Source organism: Anas platyrhynchos, chromosome 1 (assembly GCF_047663525.1).
Source record: "Anas platyrhynchos isolate ZD024472 breed Pekin duck chromosome 1, IASCAAS_PekinDuck_T2T, whole genome shotgun sequence".
In the NCBI taxonomy this organism is placed as follows: domain Eukaryota; kingdom Metazoa; phylum Chordata; class Aves; order Anseriformes; family Anatidae; genus Anas; species Anas platyrhynchos.
This window is the reverse complement of record NC_092587.1, coordinates 77,853,694-77,868,485: the sequence shown is the minus strand read 5'-3', so window position 1 is coordinate 77,868,485 and position 14,792 is coordinate 77,853,694. Positions and strand designations below refer to the sequence as shown.

Below are 14,792 nucleotides of genomic sequence, written 5' to 3'. Positions count from 1 at the left end.
ATATCCCCAGTTGGAAGGGACATATAAGCATCACCAAGTCCAACTCATGGTACCAGTGATCTAAAAATAATTCCTCTACCAGCACAAGCACCTCCTCCTCCACCACCGACGAGAGCGATGACCTTGAAGGTCTCTTCCAACAATAATGATTCTAGGTATCCTCCTCTACCACACAGAACCATGCAATATCATCAGTTGGAAGGGACACATAAAGATCATGCAGTCCAACTCATGGTACCACAGGTCTAAAAATAATTCCTCCTCCACCACCACCACCACCGCCTCCTCCATCACTGATTCCTACACAATCAAAAAATTGAAGGATGACCCTAAAGGTCTCTCCCAACAATGATGATTCTATGTATCCTCCTCCACCACACAGAATCATGGAATATCCCCAGTTGCATGGGATCCATAATGACAATCAAGTCCAATTCATGTTACCACAGATCGAAATATAATTCCTCCACCATCCCCACCACCTCCTACTCCACCACTTCTATAACAATGATCTTTAAAGACTCTTCCAACAATAATGATTCAATGTATCCTCCTCCACCACACAGAATCATGGAATATCCCCAGTTGGAAGTGACCCATAAAGATCCTCCTCCAGTACCATCTCCTCCTAATCCTCCTTCTTCTCTTCCTCTTCCCTTCCCCCTGCTCCTCCACCACCTGCTCTTCTGTCACCTATTCCTCCACCGTCGCCACTACGGCTGCCGCCTCCTTCACCAGCACCACAGCCAACACTGCTGCCGCCTCCAACACCACCTATTTTTCTCCTCGTTGTCTGCTGCCGCCCCCAACTCCACCTCCTCCTTCTTCTCCTCCTCCATGACCATTTCCACCTCTGCCTCCTTGTTCTTTTTGTTATCGTCATCCACCTCCTCCTTTCGCTCCTCCTTCTCTCCCTTTTTTCTTTCTCTCCTTCTCCCTCCTCCTCTCTCTCTCCCTCCTCCTCTTCCTCTCCCTCCTTCTCTCCCTCCTCCTCTGTCTCCTCTGCCTACTCTTCTGACTCCTCCGCCTCCTCTGCCTTCTTCTCTGCCTCCTCCTCTGTCTCCTGCGCCTTCCCCTGTCCCTGTCCCTGTCCCTGTCCCTGTCCCTGTCACTGTCCCTGTCCCTGTCCCTCTCCCTCTCCCACTTCCTCTTACTCTCCCTCTTCCTCTTCCTCTCCCTCTGCCTCTCCCTCTTCCTCTCCCTCTCGCTCTCCCTCTCCCTCTTCCAGCTGCTGCACCATGTGCCATCCCAAACGCTCTGCCTCCCACTGCCACCCTTCGGCCCTTAGATAGGGATTAGGCACACCCTCTCTTTATGACGTAATTGTTGCAAAACAGCTAACAATCCCAAGCCAGCCAATCAGGGGACAGGCAACGTATCCCAGGGAGTCATGATGATGCTAGGACTAGCCAGCTGCTGCCTTACAGAGCCACGCTGTATGGTCCTACTGAGTCACAAACGGAACTAGAACTACATGTATGAGTGGTGGGCAGCGCTCCTGACCTGACCATCCCACAGAAGCCACCTTTACACACCTGGTTCCTGGCAATTGCTCCTGACATCTCTGGGCTCAAGGTCATTGATACTACCATGCCCTTCTCAGGGGCACAGAGAGCAAGGTGGCCAGGAAGAAAACCAGCCGCAGAGTCAGGGAGATTGCAAGGACCTGTTTATGTTTTTCAGAAGCCCGTGCTCAAATCACAGAATCACAGAATCACAGAATCAGAATCGCAGAATCACAGAAATCACAAAATCAGGGTAGGAAACGTCCTCCTCCTTCTCCTCCAACCACCACCACCGCCTCCTCCACCACTGCCTTCTACACCACCAAAAACTAGAACGATGACCTTGAAGGACTACTCAAAAATAATGATTCTATGTATCCTCCTCAATCACAAACAATCATGGAATATCGCCAGTTGGAAGGGACACATAAGGATCATTAAGTCCAACTCATGGTACCACAGGTCTAGAAATAATTCCTCCACCACAACCATCATCTCCTCATCCACCACCGTCTAAAACGACGTCATTGAAGGTCTCTTCCAACAATAATGATTCTATGTATCCTCCTCCACCACATAGAATCATGGAATATCCCCAGTTGGATGGGACCATAAGGATGACCAATTCCAACTCATGGTACCACAGGTCTAAAAATAATTCCTCCTCCACCACAACCACCACCGCCTCCTCCACCACCGCTAGAACAATGATGTTTAAAGACTCTTCCAACAATAGTGATTCTATGTATCCTCCTCCACCACATAGAATCATGGAATATCCCCAATTGGATGAGAAACATAAGGATCATCAAGTCCAACTTATGCTACCACAGTTCTAAAAATGATTCCTCCACCACCACCACCAACGCTAGAACAATGAGATTTAAAGTCTCTTCCAACAATAATGATTCCATGTATCCTCCTTTACCACATAGAATCATGGAAGATGCCCAGTTGGAAGGGACATATAAGGAACACCAAGTCCAACTCATGGTACCACAGCTCTAAAAATATTTCCTCCACCACCACCACTACCACCTCCTACACCACCACCTCCTCCACCACCAAAAACTAGAACAATGACCTTGAAGGTCTCTTCCAACAATAATGATTCTATGTATCCTCTTTTACCACATAGAATCATGGAATATCCCCAGTTGGACGGAACACATAAGGTTTATCAAGTACATCTCATGGTACCACAGCTTTAAAAATTATTCCTCCACAACCTACATCAATTCCTCCTCCACCACCGCGTAGAACGATGTCCTTGAAGGTCTCTCCCAACAATAATGATTCTATGTATCCTCCTCCACCACACACAACCATGGAATATCCCCAGATGGAAGAGACACATAAGGATCACCAAGTCCAACTCATGGTACCACAGGTCTAAAAATGATTCCTCCAACACCACCAACATCGCCTGCTCCACCACCGCCTAGAACGATGACCTTGAAGGTCTCTCCCAACAATAATGATTCTATGTATCTTCCTCCACCACACAGAATCATGGAATATCCCCAGTTGCATGGGATCCATAATGACAATCAAGTCCAAATCATGTTACCACAGATCGAAATATAATTCCTCCACCACCCCCACCACCTCCTACTCCACCACTTCTATAACAATGATCTTTAAAGTCTCCTCCAACAATAATGATTCAATGTATCCTCCTCCACCACACAGAATCATGGAATATCCCCAGTTGGAAGTGACCCATAAAGATCCTCCTCCAGTACCATCTCCTCCTAATCCTCCTTCTTCCCTTCCTCTTCCCTTCCCCCTCCTCCTCACCACCTGCTCTTCTGTCACCTATTCCTCCACCGTCGCCACTACGGCTGCCGCCTCCTTCACCAGCACCACAGCCAACACTGCTGCTGCCTCCAACAGCCCCTATTTTTCTCCTCGTTGTCTGCTGCCGCCCCCAACTCCAACTCCTCCTTCTTCTCCTCCTCCATGACCATTACCACCTCTGCCTCCTTGTTCTTTTTGTTATCGTCATCCTCCTCCTCCTTTCGCTCCTCCTTCTCTCCCTTTTTTCTTTCTCTCCCTCTCCCTCCTCCTCTCTCTCTCCCTCCTCCTCTGTCTCCTGTCTCCTCTTCTGCCTCCTCCACCTCCTCTGCCTCCTTCTCTGCCTCCTCCTCTGTCTCCTCTGCCTACTCTTCTGCCTCCACTTCCTCTTCCTCTTCCTCTCCCTCTTCCTCTTTTTCTCCCTCTGCCTCTCCCTCTTCCTCTCCCTCTCGCTCTCCCTCTCCCTCTTCCAGCTGCTGCACCATGTGCCATCCCAAACGCTCTGCCTCCCACTGCCACCCTTCGGCCCTTAGATAGGGATTAGGCACACCCTCTCTTTATGACGTAATTGTTGCAAAACAGCTAACAATCCCAAGCCAATCAGGGGACAGGAACGTATCCCAGGGAGTCATGATGATGCTAGGACTAGCCAGCTGCTGCCTTACAGAGCCACGCTGTATGGTCCTACTGAGTCACAAACGGAACTAGAACTACATGTATGAGTGGTGGGCAGCGCTCCTGACCTGACCATCCCACAGAAGCCACCTTTACACACCTGGTTCCTGGCAATTGCTCCTGACATCTCTGGGCTCAAGGTCATTGATACCACCATGCCCTTCTCAGGGGCACAGAGAGCAAGGTGGCCAGGAAGAAAACCAGCCGCAGAGTCAGGGAGATTGCAAGGACCTGTTTATGTTTTTCAGAAGCCCGTGCTCAAATCACAGAATCACAGAATCACAGAATCAGAATCACAGAAATCACAAAATCAGGGTAGGACACGTCCTCCTCCTTCTCCTCCAACCACCACCACCGCCTTCTCCACCACTGCCTTCTACACCACCAAAAACTAGAATGATGACCTTGAAGGACTACTCAAAAATAATGATTCTATGTATCCTCCTCAACCACACACAATCATGGAATATCGCCAGTTGGAAGGGACACATAAGGATCATTAAGTCCAACTCATGGTACCACAGGTCAAAAAAAATTCCTTCTCCACAACCATCATCTCCTCATCCACCACCGTCTAAAACGACGTCATTGAAGGTCTCTTCCAACAATAATGATTCTATGTATCCTCCTCCACCACATAGAATCATGGAATATCCCCAGTTGGATGGGACCATAAGGATGACCAATTCCAACTCATGGTACCACAGGTCTAAAAATAATTCCTCCTCCACCACTACCACCACCGCCTCCTCCACCACCGCCTCCTCCACCACCAAAAACTAGAACAATGACCTTGAAGGTCTCTTCCAACAATAATGATTCTATGTATCCTCTTTTACCCCATAGAATCATGGAATATCCCCAGTTGGACGGAACACATAAGGTTTATCAAGTACATCTCATGGTACCACAACTTTAAAAATAATTCCTCCACAACCTACATCAATTCCTCCTCCACCACCGCGTAGAACGATGTCCTTGAAGGTCTCTCCCAACAATAATGATTCTATGTATCCTCCTCCACCACACACAACCATGGAATATCCCCAGTTGGAAGAGACACATAAGGATCACCAAGTCCAACTCATGGTACCACAGGTCTAAAAATGATTCCTCCACCACCACCAACACCGCCTGCTCCACCACCGCCTAGAACGATGACCTTGAAGGTCTCTCCCAACAATAATGATTCTATGTATCCTCCTCATCCACACACAATCATGGAATATCCCCAGTTGGAAGGGACACCTAAGGATCATCAAGTCCAACTCATGGTACCACAGGTCTAAAAAACATTCCTCCACCACCAGCACCACCTCCTCCTCCAACACCGTCTAAAAGGATGACATTGAAGGACTCTTTCAACAATAATTATTTTATGTATCCTCCTCCACTGCTCAGAATCATGGAATATCCCCAGATGGAAGGGACATATAAGGAACACCAAGTCCAACTCATGGTACCACAGGTCTAAAAATAATTCCTCCACCACCAGCACCACCGCCTGCTCCACCACCGCCTAGAACGATGACCTTGAAGGTCTCTCCCAACAATAATGATTCTATGTATCCTCCTCCACTACACACAATCATGGAATATCCCCAGTTGGAAGGGACACCTAAGGATCATCAAGTCCAACTCATGGTACCACAGGTCTAAAAAATATTCCTCCACCACCAGCACCACCTCCTCCTCCAACACCGTCTAAAAGGATGACGTTGAAGGACTCTTTCAACAATAATTATTTTATGTATCCTCCTCCACTGCTCAGAATCATGGAATATCCCCAGATGGAAGGGACATATAAGGAACACCAAGTCCAACTCATGGTACCACAGGTCTAAAAATAATTCCTCCACCAACACCACTTCCTCCTCCATCACCACCTAGAACGAAGTCCTTGAAGGTCTTTTCTAATAATAATGACTCTATGTATGCTCCTACACCGCACAGAATCATGGAATATCCCCAGTTGGAAGGGACATATAAGAAACACCAAGTCCAACTCATGGTACCACAGGTCTAGAAATAATTCCTCCACCACCACCACCGCCTCCTCCACCACCGCTAGAACAATGAGAGTTAAAGTCTCTTACAACAAAAATGATTCTATGTGTCCTCTTCCACCTCACAGAATCATGGAATATCCCCAGTTGGAAGGGACATATAAGCATCACCAAGTCCAACTCATGGTACCAGTGATCTAAAAATAATTCCTCTACCAGCACAAGCACCTCCTCCTCCACCACCAACGAGAGCGATGACCTTGAAGGTCTCTTCCAACAATAATTATTCTACGTATCCTCCTCTACCACACAGAACCATGCAATATCATCAGTTGGAAGGGACCCATAAGGATCATGAAGTCCAACTCATGGTACCACAGGTCTAAAAATACTTACTCCTCCACCACCACCACCACCGCCTCCTCCATCACTGATTCCTACACAATCAAAAAATTGAAGGATGACCCTAAAGGTCTCTCCCATCAATAATGATTCTATGTATCTTCCTCCACCACACAGAATCATGGAATATCCCCAGTTGCATGGGATCCATAATGACAATCAAGTCCAAATCATGTTACCACAGATCGAAATATAATTCCTCCACCACCCCCACCACCTCCTACTCCACCACTTCTATAACAATGATCTTTAAAGTCTCCTCCAACAATAATGATTCAATGTATCCTCCTCCACCACACAGAATCATGGAATATCCCCAGTTGGAAGTGACCCATAAAGATCCTCCTCCAGTACCATCTCCTCCTAATCCTCCTTCTTCTCTTCCTCTTCCCTTCCCCCTGCTCCTCCACCACCTGCTCTTCTGTCACCTATTCCTCCACCGTCGCCACTACGGCTGCCGCCTCCTTCACCAGCACCACAGCCAACACTGCTGCCGCCTCCACCACCACCTATTTTTCTCCTCGTTGTCTGCTGCCGCCCCCACCTCCACCTCCTCCTTCTTCTCCTCCTCCATGACCATTTCCACCTCTGCCTCCTTGTTCTTTTTGTTATCGTCATCCTCCTCCTCCTTTCGCTCCTCCTTCTCTCCCTTTTTTCTTTCTCTCCCTCTCCCTCCTCATCTCTCTCTCCCTCCACCTCTGTCTCCTGTCTCTTCTTCTGCCTCCTCCACCTCCTCTGCCTCCTTCTCTGCCTCCTCCTCTGTCTCCGATGCCTACTCTTCTGCCTCCTCTTCCTCTTCCTCTTCCTCTTCCTCTTCCTCTTCCTCTTCCTCTTCCTCTTCCTCTTCCTCTCCCTCTCCCTCTGCCTCTTCCTCTCCCTCTCGCTCTCCCTCTCCCTCTTCCAGCTGCTGCACCATGTGCCATCCCAAACGCTCTGCCTCCCACTGCCACCCTTCGGCCCTTAGATAGGGATTAGGCACACCCTCTCTTTATGACGTAATTGTTGCAAAACAGCTAACAATCGCAAGCCAGCCAATCAGGGGACAGGCAACGTATCCCAGGGAGTCATGATGATGCCAGGACTAGCCAGCTGCTGCCTTACAGAGCCACGCTGTATGGTCCTACTGAGTCACAAACGGAACTAGAACTACATGTATGAGTGGTGGGCAGCGCTCCTGACCTGACCATCCCACAGAAGCCACCTTTACACACCTGGTTCCTGGCAATTGCTCCTGACATCTCTGGGCTCAAGGTCATTGATACCACCATGCCCTTCTCAGGGGCACAGAGAGCAAGGTGGCCAGGAAGAAAACCAGCCGCAGAGTCAGGGAGATTGCAAGGACCTGTTTATGTTTTTCAGAAGCCCGTGCTCAAATCACAGAATCACAGAATCACAGAATCAGAATCGCAGAATCACAGAAATCACAAAATCAGGGTAGGAAACGTCCTCCTCCTTCTCCTCCAACCACCAACACCGCCTCCTCCACCACTGCCTTCTACACCACCAAAAACTAGAACGATGACCTTGAAGGACTACTCAAAAATAATGATTCTATGTATCCTCCTCAACCACACACAATCATGGAATATCGCCAGTTGGAAGGGACACATAAGGATCATTAATTCCAACTCATGGTACCACAGGTCAAAAAAAATTCCTTCTCCACAACCATCATCTCCTCATCCACCACCGTCTAAAACGACGTCACTGAAGGTCTCTTCAGACAAAAATGATTCTATATATCCTCCTCCACCACATAGAATCATGGAATATCCCCAGTTGGATGGGACCATAAGGATGACTAATTCCAACTCATGGTACCACAGGTCTAAAAATAATACCTCCTCCACCACTACCACCACCACCTCCTCCACCACCGCCTCCTCCACCACCAAAAACTAGAACAATGACCTTGAAGGTCTCTTCCAACAATAATGATTACATGCATCCTCTTTTACCACATAGAATCATGGAATATCCCCAGTTGGACGGAACACATAAGATTTATCAAGTACATCTCGTGGTACCACAGCTTTATAAATTATTCCTCCACAACCTACATCAATTCCTCCTCCACCACCGCCTAGAACAATAACCTTGAAGGTCTCTCCCAACAATAATGATTCTATGTATCCTCTTTTACCACATAGAATCATGGAATATCCCCAGTTGGATGGGACCATAAGGATGACTAATTCCAACTCATGGTACCACAGGTCTAAAAATAATTCCTCCTCCACCACAACCACCACCGCCTCCTCCACCACCGCTAGAACAATGATGTTTAAAGACTCTTCCAACAATAGTGATTCTATGTATCCTCCTCCACCACACACAATCATGGAATATCCCCAGTTGGAAGGGACACATAAGGATCATCAAGTCCAACTTATGCTACCACAGTTCTAAAAATGATTCCTCCACCACCACCACCAACACCGCTAGAACAATGAGATTTAAAGTCTCTTCCAACAGTAATGATTCCATGTATCCTCCTTTACCACATTGAATCATGGAAGATGCCCAGTTGGAAGGGACATATAAGGAACACCAAGTCCAACTCATGGTACCACAGCTCTAAAAATAATTCCTCTACCACCACCACTACCGCCTCCTACACCACCAACTCCTCCACCACCAAAAACTAGAACAATGACCTTGAAGGTCTCTTCCAACAATAATGATTCTATGTATCCTCTTTTACCACATAGAATCATGGAATATCCCCAGTTGGATGGATTACATAAGGTTTATCAAGTACATCTCATGGTACCACAGCTTTAAAAATTATTCCTCCACAACCGACATTAATTCCTCCTCCACCACCGCGTAGAACGATGTCCTTGAAGGTCTCTCCCAAGAATAATGATTCTATGTATCCTCCTCCACCACACACAACCATGGAATATCCCCAGTTGGAAGAGACACATAAGAATCACCAAGTCCAACTCATGGTACCACAGGTCTAAAAATGATTCCTCCACCACCACCACCACCGCCTGCTCCACCACCGCCTAGAACGATGACCTTGAAGGTCTCTCCAAACAATAATGATTCTATGTATCCTCCTCCACCACACACAATCACGGAATATCCCCAGTTGGAAGGGACACCTAAGGATCATCAAGTCCAACTCATGGTACCACAGGTCTAAAAAACATTCCTCCACCACCAGCAACAACTCCTCCTCCAACACCGTCTAAAAGGATGACGTTGAAGGACTCTTTCAACAATAATTATTTTATGTATCCTCCTCCACTGCTCAGAATCATGGAATATCCCCAGATGGAAGGGACATATAAGGAACACCAAGTCCAACTCATGGTACCACAGGTCTAAAAATAATTCCTCCACCACCACCAACACCACTTCCTCCTCCATCACCACCTAGAACGAAGTCCTTGAAGGTCTTTTCTAATAATAATGACTCTATGTATCCTCTTACACCGCACAGAATCATGGAATATCCCCAGTTGGAAGGGACATATAAGAAACACCAAGTCCAACTCATGGTACCAGTGATCTAAAAATAATTCCTCTACCAGCACAAGCACCTCCTCCTCCACCGCTAGAACAATGAGAGTTAATGTCTCTTACAACAAAAATGATTCTATGTGTCCTCCTCCACCACACAGAATCATGGAATATCCCCAGTTGGAAGTGACCCATAAAGATCCTCCTCCAGTACCATCTCTTCCTAATCCTCCTTCTTCTCTTCCTCTTACCTTCCCCCTGCTCCTCCACCACCTGCTCTTCTGTCACCTATTCCTCCACCGTCGCCACTACGGCTGCCGCCTCCTTCACCAGCACCACAGCCAACACTGCTGCCGCCTCCAACACCACCTATTTTTCTCCTCGTTGTCTGCTGCCGCCCCCACCTCCACCTCCTCCTTCTTCTCCTCCTCCATGACCATTTCCACCTCTGCCTCCTTGTTCTTTTTGTTATCGTCATCCTCCTCCTCCTTTCGCTCCTCCTTCTCTCACTTTTTTCTTTCTCTCCCTCTCCCTCCTCCTCTCTCGCTCCCTCCTCCTCTTCCTCTCCCTCCTTCTCTCCCTCCTCCTCTGTCTACTCTGCCTACTCTTCTGACTCCTCCTCCTCCTCTGCCTCCTTCTCTGCCTCCTCCTCTGTCTCCTGCGCCTTCCCCTCTCCCTCTCCCTCTCCCTCTTCCTCTTCCTCTTCCTCTTCCTCTTCCTCTGCCTCTGCCTCTCCCTCTGCCTCTCCCTCTTCCTCTCCCTCTCGCTCTCCCTCTCCCTCTTCCAGCTGCTGCACCATGTGCCATCCCAAACTCTCTGCCTCCCACTGCCACCCTTCGGCCCTTAGATAGGGATTAGGCACACCCTCTCTTTATGACGTAATTGTTGCAAAACAGCTAACAATCCCAAGCCAGCCAATCAGGGGACAGGCAACGTATCCCAGGGAGTCATGATGATGCTAGGACTAGCCAGCTGCTGCCTTACAGAGCCACGCTGTATGGTCCTACTGAGTCACAAACGGAACTAGAACTACATGTATGAGTGGTGGGCAGCGCTCGTGACCTGACCATCCCACAGAAGCCACCTTTACACACCTGGTTCCTGGCAATTGCTCCTGACATCTCTGGGCTCAAGGTCATTGATACCACCATGCCCTTCTCAGGGGCACAGAGAGCAAGGTGGCCAGGAAGAAAACCAGCCGCAGAGTCAGGGAGATTGCAAGGACCTGTTTATGTTTTTCAGAAGCCCGTGCTCAAATCACAGAATCACAGAATCACAGAATCAGAATCGCAGAATCACAGAAATCACAAAATCAGGGTAGGAAACGTCCTCCTCCTTCTCCTCCAACCACCAACACGGCCTCCTCCACCACTGCCTTCTACACCACCAAAAACTAGAACGATGACCTTGAAGGACTACTCAAAAATAATGATTCTATGTATCCTCCTCAACCACACACAATCATGGAATATCGCCAGTTGGAAGGGACACATAAGGATCATTAAGTCCAACTCATGGTACCACAGGTCAAAAAAAATTCCTTCTCCACAACCATCATCTCCTCATCCACCACCGTCTAAAACGACGCCATTGAAGGTCTCTTCCTACAGTAATGATTCTATGTATCCTCCTCCACCACATAGAATCATGGAATATCCCCAGTTGGATGGGACCATAAGGATGACCAATTCCAACTCATGGTACCACAGGTCTAAAAATAATTCCTCCTCCACCACAACCACCACCGCCTCCTCCACCACCGCTAGAACAATGATGTTTAAAGACTCTTCCAACAATAGTGATTCTATGTATCCTCCTCCACCACACAGAATCATGGAATATCCCCAATTGGATGAGAAACATAAGGATCATCAAGTCCAACTTATGCTACCACAGTTCTAAAAATGATTCCTCCACCACCACCACCACCGCTAGAACAATGAGATATAAAGTCTCTTCCAACAATAATGATTCCATGTATCCTCCTTTACCACATAGAATCATGGAAGATGCCCAGTTGGAAGGGACATATAAGGAACACCAAGTCCAACTCATGGTACAACAGCTCTAAAAATAATTCCTCCACCACCACCACTACCGCCTCCTACACCACCACCTCCTCCACCACCAAAAACTAGAACAATGACCTTGAAGGTCTCTTCCAGCAATAATGATTCTATGTATCCTCCTCCACCACACACAACCATGGAATATCTCCAGTTGGAAGAGACACATAAGGATCACCAAGTCCGACTCATGGTACCACAGGTCTAAAAATGATTCCTCCACCACCACCACCACCGCCTGCTCCACCACCGCCTAGAACGATGACCTTGAAGGTCTCTCCCAACAATAATGATTCTATGCATCCTCCTCCACCACACACAATCACGGAATATCCCCAGTTGGAAGGGACACATAAGGATCATCAAGTCCAACTCATGGTACCACAGGTCTAAAAAACATTCCTCCACCACCAGCACCACCTCCTCCTCCAACACCGTCTAAAAGGATGACATTGAAGGACTCTTTCAACAATAATTATTTTATGTATCCTCCTCCACTGCTCAGAATCATGGAATATCCCCAGATGGAAGGGACATATAAGGAACACCAAGTCCAACTCATGGTACCACAGGTCTAAAAATAATTACTCCTCCACCACCACCAACACCACTTCCTCCTCCATCACCACCTAGAACGAAGTCCTTGAAGGTCTTTTCTAATAATAATGACTCTATGTATCCTCCTACACCGCACAGAATCATGGAATATCCCCAGTTGGAAGGGACATATAAGAAACATCAAGTCCAACTCATGGTACCAGTGATCTAAAAATAATTCCTCCACCACCACCACCGCCTCCTCCACCACCGCTAGAACAATGAGAGTTAAAGTCTCTTACAACAAAACTGATTCTATGTGTCCTCCTCCACCACACAGAATCATGGAATATCCCCAGTTGGAAGTGACCCATAAAGATCCTCCTCCAGTACCATCTCCACCTAATCCTCCTTCTTCTCTTCCTCTTCCCTTCCCCCTGCTCCTCCACCACCTGCTCTTCTGTCACCTATTCCTCCACCGTCGCCACTACGGCTGCCGCCTCCTTCACCAGCACCACAGCCAACACTGCTGCCGCCTCCAACACCACCTATTTTTCTCCTCGTTGTCTGCTGCCGCCCCCACCTCCACCTCCTCCTTCTTCTCCTCCTCCATGACCATTTCCACCTCTGCCTCCTTGTTCTTTTTGTTATCGTCATCCTCCTCCTCCTTTCGCTCCTCCTTCTCTCCCTTTTTTCTTTCTCTCCCTCTCCCTCCTTCTCTCACTCCTCCTCTGTCTCCTGTCTCCTCTTCTGCCTCCTCTGTCTCCTCTGCCTCCTTCTCTGCCTCCTCCTCTGTCTCCGATGCCTACTCTTCTGCCTCCACTTCCTCTTCCTCTTCCTATTCCTCTTCCTCTTCCTCTTCCTCTTCCTCTCCCTCTGCCTCTCCCTCTGCCTCTCCCTCTTCCTCTCCCTCTCGCTCTCCCTCTCCCTCTTCCAGCTGCTGCACCATGTGCCATCCCAAACGCTCTGCCTCCCACTGCCACCCTTCGGCCCTTAGATAGGGATTAGGCACACCCTCTCTTTATGACGTAATTGTTGCAAAACAGCTAACAATCCCAAGCCAGCCAATCAGGGGACAGGCAACGTATCCCAGGGAGTCATGATGATGCTAGGACTAGCCAGCTGCTGCCTTACAGAGCCACGGTGTATGGTCCTACTGAGTCACAAACGGAACTACAACTACATGTATGAGTGGTGGGCAGCGCTCGTGACCTGACCATCCACAGAAGTCACCTTTACACACCTGGTTCCTGGCAATTGCTCCTGACATCTCTGGGCTCAAGGTCATTGATACCACCATGCCCTTCTCAGGGGCACAGAGATCAAGGTGGCCAGGAAGAAAACCAGCCGCAGAGTCAGGGAGATTGCAAGGACCTGTTTATGTTTTTCAGAAGCCCGTGCTCAAATCACAGAATCACAGAATCACAGAATCAGAATCGCAGAATCACAGAAATCACAAAATCAGGGTAGGAAACGTCCTCCTCCTTCTCCTCCAACCACCACCACCACCTCCTCCACCACTGCCTTCTACACCACCAAAAACTAGAACGATGACCTTGAAGGACTACTCAAAAATAATGATTCTATGTATCCTCCTCAACCACACACAATCATGGAATATCGCCAGTTGGAAGGGACACATAAGGATCATTAAGTCCAACTCATGGTACCACAGGTCAAAAAAAATTCCTTCTCCACAACCATCATCTCCTCATCCACCACCGTCTAAAACGACGTCATTGAAGGTCTCTTCCAACAATAATGATTCTATGTATCCTCCTCCACCATATAGAATCATGGAATATCCCCAGTTGGATGGGACCCATAAGGATGACCAATTCCAACTCATGGTACCACAGGTCTAAAAATAATTCCTCCTCCACCACAACCACCACCGCCTCCTCCACCACCACTAGAACAATGATGTTTAAAGACTCTTCCAACAATAGTGATTCTATGTATCCTCCTCCACCACATAGAATCATGGAATATCCCCAATTGGATGAGAAACATAAGGATCATCAAGTCCAACTTATGCTACCACAGTTCTAAAAATGATTCCTCCACCACCACCACCACCGCCTCTTACACCACCACCTCCTCCACCACCAAAAACTAGAACAATGACCTTGAAGGTCTCTTCCAACAATAATGATTCTATGCATCCTCCTCCACCACACAGAATCGTGAAATATCCCCAGTTGGAACTTACATATATGGAACACCAATTCCAACTCATGGTACCACACGTCTAAAAATAATTCCTCCACCACCACCAACACCACTTCCTCCTCCATCACCACCTAGAACGAAGTCCTTGAAGGTCTTTT

The 14,792-nt window shown here is 48.0% G+C and overlaps 1 long non-coding RNA gene across 2 annotated transcripts in view; it reads left to right on the top strand.

The window, feature by feature from the left end:
- LOC101799909 (uncharacterized) overlaps nt 1–14,792 on the top strand; it is an 87,543-nt gene that overhangs the window by 54,327 nt on the left and 18,424 nt on the right. The gene's annotated exons all lie outside the window — the stretch shown is intronic.